This window comes from Taudactylus pleione, unplaced genomic scaffold (genome assembly GCF_031769625.1).
Source record: "Taudactylus pleione unplaced genomic scaffold, aTauple2 ptg000800l, whole genome shotgun sequence".
In the NCBI taxonomy this organism is placed as follows: Eukaryota; Metazoa; Chordata; class Amphibia; order Anura; family Myobatrachidae; genus Taudactylus; species Taudactylus pleione.
This window is the reverse complement of record NW_028285202.1, coordinates 1,049,831-1,064,142: the sequence shown is the minus strand read 5'-3', so window position 1 is coordinate 1,064,142 and position 14,312 is coordinate 1,049,831. Positions and strand designations below refer to the sequence as shown.

General features: G+C 46.5%; 1 protein-coding gene across 1 annotated transcript in view; it reads left to right on the top strand.

Moving 5' to 3' along the window:
* Positions 1-12,172: 12,172 nt before the first annotated feature.
* LOC148474913 (NACHT, LRR and PYD domains-containing protein 12-like) overlaps positions 12,173-14,312 on the top strand; it is a 54,380-nt gene continuing 52,240 nt past the window's right edge. Inside the window, exon 1 of the mRNA XM_088457984.1 lies at positions 12,173-12,210. The gene's annotated coding sequence lies outside the window, so the exon portion shown is untranslated. The remainder of the gene's footprint in view (positions 12,211-14,312) is intronic.

Below are 14,312 nucleotides of genomic sequence, written 5' to 3'. Positions count from 1 at the left end.
GAAACTGTGCTCTATGCATCTCCAGGTTCCAAGAACACAACTTTCCTTTCCATTAACTCCTCATTTGTTAACGAGTCCTGATATATGGAGGGTCTATCCCTGCCAGCTGGGCTGTACCCCACACTTCTGTTGCCATGAGTGCCATCTTTGCTAACTTTCTAGATGTCGCCTACAGGTCAGCAATTAAGAGATCACGGTGTAGCAAAGTGTGCGATGCAGGGGAGGGGGGTGAGGCAGCACATGGGGGTGTGATGGCGCGAGTATGTGGCATCGTGATCCATCCCCCGCTACATAATGCTGCAACTGCCAGTATTGGGGAGCAGGGCTTCAGCTACCCAGAACGGCACTTCACTCTGGAAGCAGATGGTCTACGAAAGAGACACAAAAGAAAACAGGCGCTAACCTGTTGGGCAATCAGATATTAGCACGCTAATTTAACCGACAGCTGCCACCACGCAATTGAGGAAAACTGGATACCCCAATAACAATGATAAAAATATACACATAGAAAATGGGGCGCTGGTCAGTTAAGTTTTTTATTTATTTATTAATTGTATTGAAAGAATGTATAAAGATACCCTATAATTGGGTTAAAGTTGCGAGTGAAAAAATTTACAAATAACGATCCAATATTAGATGACAATTTGTAGCCGCCCCGTCTTGTAGCGAGCCACACAGCGACTGAAGCTCATTTGCTCGTCGGGGCTCTCCCATGCGCAGACCACAAACATCGAGCCGCTTGCGAGTGGCTCTGAATGAGGCCCCAAGTCCCATGTTCCACCCACTGTTTTTCTGCCCACAACCATATCGGCGCTTGTTGTAGCTTACACGCCCAGGACACTCCTGCAAGACACAGAAGTTCCATGCGATTTAAAGACGCCCACTTCCCCTATCTCACATGTGTAATACCTTGCAGTCCTGCGTACACATCGGGAACATCGAGTAACATCGGCCCCTCACCCTCAATTACAGCAGGTCTGACCTTACCCAGAGATTGCTAACCTGGTCGCACGCAGCGAGTACACAAGCTGCGTATGCCGTCGCAGTGGCTAATCAATGCACGACCCTGCAACGACGTTCAAACGGGCTGGCACGCCTGCGTTTCCCTGACACTCCCCCGTCACCACCACAAACGCTGACTACCCGTCACTCGTGATCGCAATGATGCCGGCATGCACGGGCACTGCAATGCATACACATGCACATTACGCAACAATCGGCCGACTTTGTGCGCTGTTGCAGTTGTGATCCGTAATGAACCAGGCGCATAATGGACGCCTCACACATGTGCAAAACGGCGAGACAAAATGGCCATTAATAATACATATACCTCCAAGTTCCTTGTATGATGTGTTGGGGGATTTTGTCCCGCTGACCACGTCTACTTGTAGCAAACGCTGCAGGTGCAATAAACGGTGAGCTGCTCCAAGGCCTGTCACAGACATATATACATAACGTTGTATCAATATACTGCACATACTGTTACGTGCTGACATCAACACTACTCTCTGAGGTCTACCCAATCAGCCGCGAAGGGAGTTTGGCGTTGCAACGGCATAGATACACCGGCAATGGCACCTCAGCTGGCACCCTCACAGCCTGATCTCGCCCTGGGCTCGTAGATTATTGTACGCAGTTCTATGGGGCATTGTACAAAATTCTGTGAGTCCGGAGGTACAGTAAGTGCGGCATACAGCCACAGTTATTCACGCCGCAAGTGATCTTGCGGCTAATTGGATTGACCCATCTGAGCGCTACTCCAGCTCTCACACAGCGTCGGATTTCTGTGTGTGTATTTAGGGCCTGATTCAGAGCCGGACGCTCTGAACGAGCGCCCGCTCTGAATCAGGGCGTGTTTTTCTTAATTGCGAAGCGGCCTTTTGGACGCTCGCATAGCTGTGGGTTACCACCCACAGCTATGCGAGCGTCCATGATGATGGTCGCGATGGTCAAGACCATCACGACCATCGGGCTTGCGACGAGACCCTTGCGGTAGGGTCTCGGTGACCGCAAGCCCTGGAGTGATTTTGGCTCTATCAGAGCCAAAAACACTCCCACTGACATCACTAGTGATGTGATGTCAGTGGGGCCGGCCCCAGATGGAAGGCGTTCCCATGGGAACGCCTCCGTCTGGGCAGCCACGCCCCTGGCACGCCCACCAAAGGGGGCGTGCTGTCACTCACCATCGACAGCATGCCCCCTTTGGTACGAGACCCATAATGACGGCTATCCCGTCATTATTCGGGTCTCGCACATGCGCACGACGGAGGCGCCTCCATAATGCGCATGCGCATTTGGGTAACATCGACCCACTTGCGAGCGTACAGAGCTTGCGAGCGGGTCTGAATGAGACCCTTAGTTATTAGCAGTTACCTATATAGCGCACACATATTCTGCAGCACTATACAGAGATGTGCTGTTTGTATACAGTAGTAAGTGGCTCTGACTGAAGCGGCTGGCCAGCCACCGGAGCATTAGTAGACTCCGGGCACTAGAGTGCGTCCAGAGTCTACTGCACATGCGCAGAACACCAGAAAAATGGCCACGGCGGCCATCCGGTGTTCTAAGCAGCGCTGACAGCCGCAGCGGGACCACGGACAGGTAAGTTGAAAATAATATGGGTGCAGGGTATTATAGATACGCCACTGGGCCAGTCTCTATAGTATATATTAACAATGTTCATTTATTATGAGCCACAAGGTATTCCCCAGCGCCATACATCCGTGTGATTCCTGGAAACGTATTTTACAAAAATAACTACAGCAACTTTCACTTGGTTGTTAATTGTTTGGAAAAAAATTTAAGTCACTCAGCTAAACCCATATTTTGATGTCCACCAGCTTCACAGGCATATAAATTCACTATATGGATAAAAACAGTAATATTGTGTTAAAATATAATACATAGCTTTATTACAGCAACAACCAATGTGAAATAATTTTGCCCACAGGCAGTAGTGGAGCCTGGACAGCAATTACCATACACATCATCTGTATCAGTGATCAGTGCATTTGGGCTGCAGCCTTGGCAGCCAGTCAGGAGGAGATAGAAGTTACTATCTTTATTTTACAGGTGTCAAGACTGCATGTGAAGGGCTGGGAAGTGCATATGGGGGAGAATTCTTGCCCTGGGCACTAAGAAACCTTACGCAGACCCTGATTGGGATCCCTCTCTTTCAAATACTCATAGCTAGTTACAGGGGCGGATTGGGATCGAAAACCAGCCCGGGAAATTTCCGGTAGCAGCCCTAATGGGGGCGGGTCTGTTGAGGGGGTGGGGTCTGTGGAGGGGGGCCATGTATATGTGTATATATATATATATATATATATAGCAAATGGCTGGGCGGCACTGGACGTGTGTGTGTATTTATATGTATATATATATATATATATATATATATATATATATATAATCATATATATAGATATATATATTTTTTTTTAATATAGTATATAATAGCTTAGCTGCTGTGGCAAGAAAAGTAGTATGTGTTTATATATATATATATATATATATATATATACACACACTACTTTTCTTGCCACAGTAGCTGAACCCATCATAAACAGGCAGGTAGATTTTCACACACACACACACATATATATATATATATATATATATATATATATATACACACAAAGTTTAGTTTACTTACTTATTGGCAGAATGGCGGCTCCTCCTGACCCTGTGCTCTGTGTGTTCTGCACTGTGCAGGGGACAGCTGCCGCTACTGCTGTAGACGCCGGAGAGGGGGGCGGGCTGATGCAAATGCCAGAGAGGGGGGCGGGCTGATGCAAATGCCAGAGAGGGGGGCGGGCTGATGCAAATGCCGGAGAGGGGGGCGGGCTGATGCAAATGCCGGAGAGGTGGGCGGGCTGATGTAGCTGCCAGAGAGAGGAGAGCGGCTGATGTACAAGCCGGAGAGAGGGCGGGCTGCAAGCGGAGCCGTCAGTGATTACTGACGGACTCCGCAATGGCCTATGGGAGGAGCTGCTGCAGTTGGGCATGCGCAGCAGCTCCCCCGTCGGCCATTTTTTTTCTTTACTTCAGTGAGCTGCCCGATCCGATCGCGGCAGCCCGGCCAGCGGTGCAGGGGTGAGCAAAGGGTAGCGGCCACAAAAGGGGAACAAAGGGACCGGCCCAGCGGGAAACGGCCCGGCGTCCCGATCTGCCCCTGGCTAGTTATTAAAATCAGTATTATACGAACTGAAGCATAGAGCATTACAACTAGCTTTGGAATTCTCTCTAGAATAGTTTATATAACTGTTTTCAGCTAATGCTTTAGAGACACGAGTCCATTGTCAAAATCAAGTCAGATTCACCTGGAGGGATAACTGTACAGCGCAGCGCGGATCGGTCCAGCCACATTCTACTCCTATAGTTTCCTTGCAGAACGTGGCTGTTGTTACTCTACTGTAAACATCATGTGACTTCTGCATTATGGGCACCTAGGGGGTTGATTCTGAGGTGAGAGCACCTGGAGAAACCATGCTGCACTGCAAGTGGGGGCAAATACATTTATTATGTTTGCATGCAGGGTAAACTCTGGCTGATTTTGCATGTAGCCCACAAATGCTGGGCGGCTTTACCCTTACACTGCAATTTAAATCTGAGCTGCAATTTAGATCTGAGCAAATCTAAATCTCTCTACACTAGGGATGGACATCGATGGTCGATGTTTGACGACCATCAATGTTTTCCTCCCGATGTTAGTGTTTTTACCATTCGATGGTAGCATTCCGATGTTTGCTGCCATCGAATGGTGGTCATTCGATGGTGTTCCGATGGTGGCTTCTGTTCTACCTAAAAGCTCTGCCTCCCCTGTGTGCTGTGTCTCTGCCTCTGATAACCTTCCTGACTCATGCTGCTGGGATCGTTGAAGGCTGTCTCTCACTGCCTCAGACCTGGCCCTCAGTCCCTCCCCCCCTTCCCCTCTCTGCTAGCTCTGATTGGCTCTCTGAGACAGTGAGAGCCAATCAGTGTGCAGCCCTGGCCCTGCAGCAGCAGTCACTCACAGACAACAGGGGTAAATTTACTAAGGGTCGAGTTTGTGTTGAGTTTCACGTGAGTTTAGGCATTTATTTCATCTCGCAAATTTACTAAAGACAAAGGCCCTCATTCAGAGCCACTCGCTAGCGGCAGTACGCTCGTTCCGAGCGATGTTCGCACATCTGCGCATGCGTACGGTTTTTAGTACGCATGCGCGAACCAGTCAGTGCGGCCGAAAATCGTTGGTACGCAATACAGAATGAGGCGTATGTGGGTGGTAACAGGGGAAGGTGCTTGAAAACGGGGAGTGGAGATCCGAACGCAGGCGTGCTTAAAGGTCAAAACGGGCGTTTTAAGGGAGTGCATATTTAATACAGCAGCGTCATTGACCACGTCACTTGGTTTTTTTTAACTCAGAACTGCTCGCAAAATAGCGGTTGAAAACACCAACCACAAGAATAGCGAGCAGTTCATACGCTGTACGATGTACTCGATTAATCTAATAAATAGCGGACATGACGTATGGTGCGTGCGGCCAGGGGGCGTTTTTATCAAATAAACGAGCGTATGTTTTGCTCGCTTGTTCAGACTTAGAGGTGGGAACAGACTGCAATTTGCGAACGGATCATTTGAATAGCCACCCCTTGTTTTTGAACGAACGACCACAAATAGCGAACGGCTCTGAATCAGGCCCAAAGACTCGAGTGAGTTTGAAGTGAGTTCTGTTTTTTCACTGTTAAAACTCATGTGAGATTGCAAACTCCAAAAAACTCACCATCGGCCAAAAATTAGGAAGTACTTTAGATGAAAAAGATGCAACTCGCTAATTTACTAAGAATCGAGTTTCCAATCTCGTGTGAGATTGTGGCAAACTCACTGTGAAATAGAGGTTTTAAACACTCACCTCCTGAGCTGCGAGTTTGGCTGAAACATATACAGATCATTGTGATTTGTGTATATTTTTTGTTTTACTTGTTTAAGTATGGTTAATTGTTAAAAAAAAAATGACATAGGGTCCCCCCTTAAAGCTAAACCAGCCCTGGACGTGCCAGCTTGTCCTGGTACCTAAAATTACGGGGAACCAAACGAGTAGGGTTCCCCCTTAAATTAGGTCCCAGCACCAGGCTGCAGGGCCAGTCCTGGTTTTAATTATAGGGGTAAACAATTTGCATAGGGGTACCCCTATAATTAAAACCAGCTCCAGACTCTTTCTAGCGGGGGACTGATGCCACAGCCAGAGGAGCCCTTTCACCAGGCCCCCCAGCCGCAGCATCAGCCCTGACCGCTAGTCAGCCCAGGCCAGGGATCCCTGGGGAGTTGGGGACCCCTCCAATAAAGGGGTCCCCCTTTCCAGGGCAACCCTGGCTTACACTGATAGCCCGGGACTATCCCCGCCACCCCTGGGCGGTGGGTGGCGGGTTGATAGTGTAGGTGTAGTGTTAAAAATAGAATTAACAACATAGGCCCTGATTCAGAGCCGGACGCAAGTGGCTGCTCGTTCGCTCCGAGCGATGTTTGCCCAACTGCGCATGCGTACGGATCGTAATACGCATGCGCGAACCACTCAGTGCGGCCGAAATTCATGTGCTCGCAAAATAGCGAATGCCTGATAATTTCAGTGACAGAAAGAGGCGTATGTGGGTGGTAACAGGGGAAGGTGCTTGAAAACGGGGAGTGGAGATCCGATCGCAGGCGTGCTTAAAGGTCAAAACAGGCGTTTTATGGGTGTGCATATTTAAAACAGCAGCGTCATTGACCACGTCACTGGGTTATTTTATAGTCAGAACTGCTCGCAAAATTGTGGTAGCAAAAACCAACCACAAGAATAGCGAGCAGTTCATACCCTGGTCGATGTACTCGATTAATCTAATAAATAGCGGACATGACGTTGGGTGCGAGCGGACAGGGGGCGTATTTTTCAAAAAAACGAACGCAAGTTTTGTTCGCTCGTTCAGACATAGAGGCGTGAACAGACCGCAAACAGCGAACGGTTCATTTGAATAGCCACCCCTTGTTTTAGAACGAACGACCGCAAATAGCGAGTGGCTCTGAATCAGGGCCATTGTCTTTACAGTAGAACTGCAGGTCCCAGCAAGCCTTCTCCGCATGCTGGTACTTGGAGAACCACAAGTACCAGCATGCCGGGCATTAAGGGGCCACTTGTACCTGTAGTTCACCTGTAAAGAAATGTGTAAAAAACACAAGAAAGATCCAATACTCACCTATTGTCCCACGATGTTCTCCGCAGTAATCCAAATAGGGCCTCGGACACACTGTAACAAGACGCTACAGCATATTGTTACAGTAACGCTAATGACAGCTCTGGCCTTGAGCTATCATTAGTGGCGGCCGGCCAGCCAATCAGCGGCGGCTTCCATTAGCGGCCGCTCATTGGCTGGAACCCACATGGAGGAGCCGCTCATTGGCCAAGCCCACGTGGGTCCCAGCCAATGGGGTAGATGTATTTACCGAGGCGAAGCAGGAAGCACTACTGATGAGATGTAAGAACATCTCATCGGCAAGAGAAGGGGGAGCGTTAACTCCCCCCTCCGGCTCTACCCGCTAGAGACCACAGCGCATCAGCCTAGTGCTGACGTGCTGTGTCTCTGTTCCGGCCGGCTCCACTGAACATGCGCGGGATCTCGCAAGTATCGCAAGATTCCGCGTGCAGCCTGGAGCCGGCAGCCACCGCAACAGGGACAGCGCTGTCCCTGCTGTGGGGATAGGCTAGCGCCAGGCTGTAACTGTCGATATCTTGTAGATAGCAGCGCCGATAATGACAGGGGCGCATAGCGCATCAGTCATTTGCTGCCCAGACCCCCGATCATACATCGGGGAGAAGCGGTATCAGCGCACCTAACGTACGCTAATACCGTTTCTGGGCTTCATACATCTCCCCCCATGAGCGGTGCGGTGCTGGTACCTAATTTACGGTGGAAACCTACTCGTTTTGTTCCCCGTAATTTTAGGTACCAGAACAGGCTGGCAAATCCGGGGCTGGTTAAGCTTTAGGGGGGAAACCCTATGTCATTTTTTTTTAATTATTATTATTTAACCCGTTTTTTACAGGTCTTAACACACAAGCAGCTTACACATATCTCACTGATATGTGCAGGCTGCTTGTTCGGTGAGTTTGGAAGAGAGATAACACTGCAATCTCGGGTGAGTAATCTAACCTAAACTCTCCTTAAACTCTCCGCTAAACTCTCGTCTAACTTCTCCTCTAACCTCACGTCTAAACTCTCCTCTAACCTCACGTCTACTCTACACTCTCCTCTAATCTCATATCTAAACTCTCCTCTAACCTCACCTCTAACCTCTCCTCTAACCTCACCTCTAACCTCTCCTCTAAACTCACTTCTAACCATACCTCTAACCTCACCTCTAACCTCTCCTCTAACCATACCTCTAACCTTACCTCTAAACTCTCCTCTAACCTCTACTCTAAACTCTCCTCTAACCTCACGTCTAAACTCTCCTCTAACCTCACGTCTAAACTCTCCTCTAATCTCACGTCTAAACTCTCCTCTAACCTCTCCTCTAAACTCTCCTCTAACCTCACGTCTAAACTCTCCTCTAATCTCACGTCTAAACTCACCTCTAACCTTACCTCTAACCTCACCTCTAACCTCACCTCTAACCTCTCCTCTAACCTTACCTCTAACCTTACCTCTAACCTCACCTCTAACCTCACCTCTAACCTCTCCTCTAACCTTACCTCTAAACTCTCCTCTAACCTCTACTCTAAACTCTCCTCTAACCTCACGTCTAAACTCTCCTCTAATCTCACGTCTAAACTCTCCTCTAAACTCTCCTCTAATCTCACGTCTAAACTCTCCTCTAACCTCTCCTCTAACCTCACGTCTAAGCTCTCCTCTAATCTCACGTCTAAACTCACCTCTAACCTCACGTCTAAACTCTCCTCTAAACTCTCCTCTAACCTCACGTCTAAACTCTCCTCTAACCTCACGTCTAAACTCTCCTCTAATCTCACGTCTAAACTCTCCTCTAACCTCTCCTCTAACCTCACGTCTAAGCTCTCCTCTAATCTCACTTCTAAACTCACCTCTAACCTCTCCTCTAACCTCACGTCTAAACTCTCCTCTAAACTCTCCTCTAATCTCACGTCTAAACTCTCCTCTAACCTCTCCTCTAAACTCTCCTCTAACCTCACCTCTAACCTCTCCTCTAACCTCACGTCTAAACTCTCCTCTAAACTCTCCTCTAACCTCACGTCTAAACTCTCCTCTAACCTCACGTCTAAACTCTCCTCTAATCTCACGTCTAAACTCTCCTCTAACCTCTCCTCTAAACTCTCCTCTAATCTCACGTCTAAACTCTCCTCTAACCTCTCCTCTAACCTCACGTCTAAGCTCTCCTCTAATCTCACGTCTAAACTCACCTCTAACCTCTCCTCTAACCTCACGTCTAAACTCTCCTCTAAACTCTCCTCTAATCTCACGTCTAAACTCTCCTCTAACCTCTCCTCTAAACTCTCCTCTAACCTCACATCTAAACTCTCCTCTAACCTCTCCTCTAAACTCTCCTCTAACCTCACGTCTAAACTCTCCTCTAACCTCACCTCTAAACTCTCCTCTAACCTCACGTCTAAACTCTCCTCTAACCTCACCTCTAACCTCACGTCTAAACTCTCCTCTAACCTCACGTCTAAACTCTCCTCTAACCTCACGTCTAAACTCTCCTCTAACCTCACCTCTAAACTCTCCTCTAACCTCACGTCTAAACTCTCCTCTAACCTCACCTCTAAACTCTCCTCTAACCCCACGTCTAAACTCTCCTCTAACCTCACGTCTAAACTCTCCTCTAACTTCACGTCTAAACTCTCCTCTAACCTCACGTCTAAACTCTCCTCTAACCTCACCTCTAAACTCTCCTCTAACCTCACGTCTAAACTCTCCTCTAACCTCACCTCTAAACTCTCCTCTAACCTCACGTCTAAACTCTCCTCTAACCTCACGTCTAAACTCGCATTTTGGAAGAAAAAACTCGATCTGCTTCACCATTGAAAAACTCACTTACATCTAAACTCATTTCTTAGTAAATTTCCGAGTTGTTAAAGGGAAAACTCACCCGAATTTTGATGAAGCAAAGTGAGTTTAAAAACAACAAGACTCGACCAAACTCGAATCTTAGTAAATTTACCCCACAGAGTGACAGATAACAATGTTTACACCAGCAGAGAAGGAGAGTGATTTCTCTGCTGGTGCTGTAAGAGGTTCCTTTTCTTTGTGTTATAAGTATATTTTAGACATGTTTAGGCTCCAGTTTATTCATTGTTGCTTTAAGTGCCCACAGCAGCAGCAGCGTAGCAGTGACAGTGTTTCTCATTCTCCTCCTCGTCCTCAGGCAGCTCTGCCAGTGCCTTGCCTGGGTTTTTTTTTGTTGCTTCGTGTCCGTGCCCCTCCCCCACCCAGCCCCTTTACTATTCATATGAATAGTTTATACCATTGAATGCTTTTGATGTGATGGTTAGTTACCATTGCATCGAAAGATTCAATGGTGGAAGCACTGCCATCATATGATGGTGGGCTTCTGATGTCGGAATTGGTATGATTTACCGCCGGACCCATGCCCGGTGGTTGGAATCCCGACAGCGGCATCCCGGCAGAGGAGGAAATCCCGATCGTCAAAGGTAAGTATATACTAACCTATTTCTACCCCCTAACCCTAACCCTCCCTTAGGGGTGCCTATCCCTAACCTTCACCCTCAGTGCCTAACCCTAATACCTCTCTAAGTGCCTAAACCTAACCCTCCCTTCCCTGAAGCCTAATCCTAAGTCCCCCGGGGGTGTGCCTAACCCTAAGTCCCCCTTCCCCTAGCCTGACCCTAACCTCCCGGGGGGGGTGCCTAACCCTAAGTCCCCCCCCGGGAACCCTAAACCTAACCCTCCACCCCCCGCGGCTATCCGTGCTCGGCACCCGGCGTCCCTTCGATTGGGATGCCGGGCGTTGGGCTCCCAGGGTATGTCTAATGACAGGCATCGGCGATACCTGTCTTTAGACCCTTGCCGGGATATGACAGACGGGAAGCCGGCTGTCGGGATTAGGTCTGCCGGCTTCCCTTCTGCATACCCTGATGTCTATCCCTGCTCTAAACATCTTGCATCTGCCCCTGCCCCCCCCCCCTGCAGTGCAGCATGGTTTGGCGAAGGTGCACAGTTACAGATGTGTCCTCATGCACCGTGGTTTCAGTTGCGCCAAACAGCCCCTCTCGGCGCCAGGTCCTGGGCTCTCGGCCGCAGCGAGCATCTTTCTCGCTCAAAATGTGCCTCTTATTCACATAAATAAAACGACTGGAAGCGACAAACTACTCTGCTAGATTACACTGATCAGTTAATGTGCGACATTTGTACATCTGTGTGCTGAGGAGTATGAATCTGTGTACGCAGCGCGCCGAAGTCGTGGCCGCGGCTCTTACTCATCATACTAAGTTCTGTTCTTCCTCATCTGTGTCTTGGTACGTTTGCAAAACTAATTCCTGAGCGGCAAAAAGTCACAGCCCAGCCTCTCTGGGGCTCTGTGAGTGGTGCTTCGCACCGTCTGCCATCTGAATAAGATGCAAAATTGAAAGAAAAAGACGCTACACTGGCAGCTCAGTCGCGCCGGGCTGTCTCTACAGAGATAAATGCCGTAGATATGATTGGCCAGCCGGCCTGGCTATTCTCCCTGCCTGGCACAGACTGCATGGTTCTCTATTACAGAGGCTGGCTTCTAACACTGCCCACCTGCATGCCCTGAGGGACCAGCATGACACTCCCCCGGGACTGTCTCCATAAAGACGCCTCAGACACGTAACGAAATTCCACCGGACATGCCCGTCATAACAGACACATGCCAATTAGTTCTACCAATACTTAAACATGTTTACCCTAATATAGCAGTGGGTATGGTAGACCTCTGTCCCTATAGCTTGCTAAGCACTATTCTCTCTCCCTTTCCCATTCCTGACTCTGGGGTGGGGGGGCCTGCCTTCTGTGTTTATAAGGTGTCAGGTCTGTGTAGCACACTGTCCTCTTTGTCAATACAAGTGTAAAATGTCATATTTACTTTCAGAAAGTAGAACAGACCAGACTGGCCACATTCTGTCTTCCGTTTCCTTATACGAGTGTGAGATGTAGGTGCAGTCACTGTGATACTGGGATTTATATCTCTATACAGTATAGGAACAGTGAGGGGAGCGTCTCTAACCCACAGTAACAGGTAAAACTTTCTGTGTAGGGGAACTTTGTTTCCTAGATTGCTGGTTCACTAACTTCTAGTTACCATGTAATTATTAGTTATCCTGTGATAGTATTGTATTGTGTTATTAGTTATCCTGCGCTAGTAATAATCCTGTGATAGTTTTGCATTGTGTTATTAGATATCCTGTGCTAGTAATAATCCTGTGATAGTATTACCCTGTGTTATTACTTATCCTGTGCTAGTAATAATCCTGTGATAGTATTACCCTGTGTTATTAGTTATCCTGTGCTAGTAATAATCCTGTGATAGTATTACCCTGTGTTATTAGTTATCCTGTGCTAGAAATAATCCTGTGATAGTATTAATCTGTGTTATTAGTTATCCTGTGCTAGTAATAATCCTGTGATAGTATTACCCTGTTATTATTTATCCCGTGCTAGTAATAATCCTGTGATAGTATTACCCTGTGTTTTTAGTTATCCCGTGCTAGTAATGATCCTGTGATAGTATTACCCTGTGTTATTAGTTATCCTGTGCTAGTAATGATCCTGTGCTAGTATTACCATGTGTTATTAGTTATCCTGTGCTAGTAATAATCCTGTGATAGTATTACCCTGTTATTAGTTATCCCGTGCTAGTAATAATCCTGTGATAGTATTACCCTGTGTTATTAGTTATCCCGTGCTAGTAATGATCCTGTGATAGTATTACCCTGTGTTATTAGTTATCCTGTGCTAGTAATAATCCTGTGATAGTATTACCCTGTTATTAGTTATCCCGTGCTAGTAATAATACTGTGATAGTATTACCCTGTGTTATTAGTTATCCCGTGCTAGTAATAATCCTGTGATAGTATTACCCTGTGTTATTAGTTATCCCGTGCTAGTAATAATCCTGTGATAGTATTACCCTGTGTTATTAGTTATCCCGTGCTAGTAATAATCCTGTGATAGTATTACCCTGTGTTATTAGTTATCCTGTGCTAGTATTACCATGTGTTATTAGTTATCCCGTGCTAGTAATAATCCTGTTATTAGTTATCCTGTGCTAGTAAAAATCCTGTAATAGTATTAACCTGTGTTATTAGTTATCCTGTGCTAGTATTACCCTGTGTTATTAGTTATCCCGTGCTAGTAATAATCATGTGATAGTATTACCCTGTGTTATTAGTTAACCTGTGCTAGAAATAATCCTGTGATAGTATTAACCCGTGTTATTAGTTATCCTGTGCTAGTAATAATCCTGTGATAGTATTACCCTGTTATTAGTTATCCCGTGCTAGTAATAATCCTGTGATAGTATTACCCTGTGTTATTAGTTATCCTGTGATAGTATTACCCTGTGTTATTAGTTATCCTGTGATAGTATTACCCTGTGTTATTAGTTATCCTGTGCTAGTAATAATCATGTGATAGTATTACCCTGTGTTATTAGTTATCCTGTGCTAGTATTACCATGTGTTAATAGTTATCCTGTGCTAGTAATAATCCTGTGATAGTATTACCCTGTGTTATTAGTTATCCTGTGCTAGTAATAATCCTGTGATAGTATTACCCTGTGTTATTAGTTATCCTGTGCTAGTAATAATCCTGTGATAGTATTACCCTGTGTTATTAATTATCCTGTGCTAGTAATAATTATGTGATAGTATTACCCTGTGTTATTAGTTATCCTGTGTTATTAGTTATCCTGTGCTAGAAATAATCCTGTGATAGTATTAACCTGTGTTATTAGTTATCGGGTGCTAGTAGTAATCCTGTGATAGTATTACCCTGTGTTATTAGTTATTCCGTGCTAGTAGTAATCCTGTGATAGTATTACCCTGTGTTATTAGTTATCCCGTGCTAGTAATAATCCTGTGATAGTATTAACCTGTGTTATTAGTTATCCCGTGCTAGTAGTAATCCTGTGATAGCTACCCTGTGTTATTAGTTATTCTGTGCTAGTATTACCATGTGTTATTAGTTATCCTGTGCTAGTATTACCCTGTGTTAATAGTTATCCTGTGCTAGTAATAATCCTGTGATAGTATTACCCTGTGTTATTAGTTATCCTGTGCTAATAATAATCCTGTGATAGTATTACCCTGTGTTATTAGTTATCCCGTGCTAGTAATAATC